The 2,559-nt window shown below is 27.5% G+C and overlaps 1 non-coding gene across 1 annotated transcript; it reads left to right on the top strand.

Annotated features, from left to right (window-relative positions):
* Positions 1 to 1,368: 1,368 nt before the first annotated feature.
* Positions 1,369 to 1,442, top strand: TRNAI-AAU (transfer RNA isoleucine (anticodon AAU)). Its single transcript has one exon. It is a non-coding gene; the product is annotated as a tRNA-Ile (tRNA).
* Positions 1,443 to 2,559: the final 1,117 nt, after the last annotated feature.

Raw genomic sequence — 2,559 nt, 5'->3', positions numbered from 1 at the left:
AACAACCATTAAACACTCAAATTCATTTTTCTAAAAATTGATTTCAAGTGTTTATCTTTAAACTCATTTTTTTTTCAAAATTTGGTTTAGGTAGTTGCCAAATACATGAATTCTTTTCAAAATAACTTAGTTTTTAATTTGATCACTTGAAAAGGTATTCCAAACACAGTCTTAATTGTTCATTTAAAAGCATGGGTGAATTGTTTGACTTGATTTTGAGTTTATCGTTACTGATTAAAATGTGTACCATTAGGCAAGATGTTATAGGTTCTATTCCTCGCTTATATGTTATTGAACTTAAATGAAGTCATTGGTTAAATTTTTATTTGAGGCAAGAAAAATTGCTAAAATGGATTTTGGAAAACCAACTTAATAGGAAGCTCAATGTTGATGTGGCATGATCGTGCAAGAAGGGTAGAAGAGGGCTGGACTGAATTGTGCGTGATCATTCAAGTTAGCGCTTTTTTGTGGTTACATGTTTACTTAGAGGAAAGGGGAATTAATCTTCTAGAAGTTGAGGCTCTTTTGGAAGGCGTAAAAACAATCGAGCAGGAAAATGGTGTGGGACCAATCCATCTTTAGTGGTTGAGTCTGATCCGCTGTGGTAATTAATATCACTAATAAGGTGGTTGCTTCCTCTCTGATATCCATTTATTTCTCGAGGACATTATTTTTGTGGGAAACTTTATTAATGTCCTTCAATTCTATCATGTTCCTCGTGAGAAAAATAAAGTCACTCATCCTTTTGTGACTTTAACATCCTCTTAAGGTCATCATTTGATTTGAAAAGATTCTTTTCCAGATAATATTCTCTTAACCATTCTTGATGAGTGAGGTTAGGCTGTGATTTCCTCACGTTGCCTAAAAAAACTACAATGATGCTAAAGAGCAAATTTGTTCCACATTTAACATTCATAGGACCCATCTTTAGAGAGATGCCAAAACCATAGTGAAACTTACTAAGAAGACTTCAATCTTAATCTTTAAAATTCTAACTTATAAATTTGATTAATCTAAGATCATCTATTGTATATCTCTACATTATCACTTGATTATTTTTATTATTGAAAAATATTGTCAAAAACATTCAAATATGAACTAACTTCTTCCGATATAAAATTATGAGATCTAAATTTGAAGAATAAAATAGATTAAATTATTTTTAGATTATATTCAATTTTCGTCTCTATATTTGCAATGGTACAAATTTGACTTGATACCTTCATTAAATCTCAAATCTAGTTTATATGCACCTAAATTATATCACACAGAACGTTATTTGTTTAAAAAAAGTGATAGTATTTTTTTTAAAAAAAGTGATTGGATATTTAATATAGTTAAATATAAAAATAATTGCACCTCCAACATGGCCTATTAGCTCAGTTGGTTAGAGCGTCGTGCTAATAACGCGAAGGTCGCAGGTTCGAAATCTGCATGGGCCAAAAAATTCTTTTTGACAATTCTACCCTTACTATTTTGATAATGGCTACATAAACCTTAAACGTCACAAATCCACTAATCACACACTTAAACTTATTTCATTTAAATTACTGGAAAAAAATAAATTAAAACTCATCCACTACTATTTATACCCCATTCAAGATATTAAACCCCACAGTCATGAAATAACTTCTAATATGTTATTCCTCAAGCTTTTGATCTTCTTGATGAAGGTTATAATTACCGAAATCTTATTTTAAATTTAAAATTTGTTTACATTAAAAAAAAAAAAAAAGTAGATTATATATTATCAAAATTTTCTAAGTTGGAATATGAAAAACTAGAATGTTGAAAGTTTGGCTTTAATTGGTACATTGATTCTTAGACTATACATTTTTACTAATGGAATTTTACTAATGTAACAAATTCTTGATCAACTAGCTAATCTTTACACATTTTCTTTCAAAGCTCGAGTCTCTTCCTCTTAATTTCTCTCTTTTCATATCTCAATCATTTTCTTGAAATTTCTAATAGTTGTATAAATACAAAGTAGTGTTAAGTACCAAAAAGGAAAAAAGATACTTCAACAAAATATTCTCCATGATAGGTATCAACTTTTTAAAAGATTTTTCAAGTTATTTTATAATAGTTATTGTTTGTTACAATTGTTTCAATGTAACATTTAGAAAGTTTTTAGTTTTATCATTGTGATATGATTGTTAATTAATTTTTTGGGTTGTTTTTAAATATAGAAAAATGAACTAAAATATTTAAAAAATAGCATTGATAGAATGATAGATGTTGATAGACAATGATAGAATGATAGACATTGATAGAAGTTTATCAGTGTCTATCAACGCTTATCATTGATATTCTAAAATTTTGCTATATCTTGTATATATTTTCAACAGTTTTACCATTTGAAATAATTTTTCTAATTTTTTCATATAAAGAGTTACAATTTCTAATATTACTATTTTTGTATCATCACATTGTTTAGAAAGCTATATCTTTAATATTTTTGGCATTCCAAAATCAGTAAAATCTCAATTAATTTTTCACATATATACTAAGGAGCTTTCTCATATTACTAATATACAATAATTTTTTCATTCTATG

The sequence above is a fragment of the Benincasa hispida genome, chromosome 11, assembly GCF_027475165.1.
Source record: "Benincasa hispida cultivar pf3 chromosome 11, pf3_genome.v1.1, whole genome shotgun sequence".
Taxonomy (NCBI): Eukaryota; Viridiplantae; Streptophyta; class Magnoliopsida; order Cucurbitales; family Cucurbitaceae; genus Benincasa; species Benincasa hispida.
This window is presented reverse-complemented; position numbering and strand designations above follow the sequence as displayed.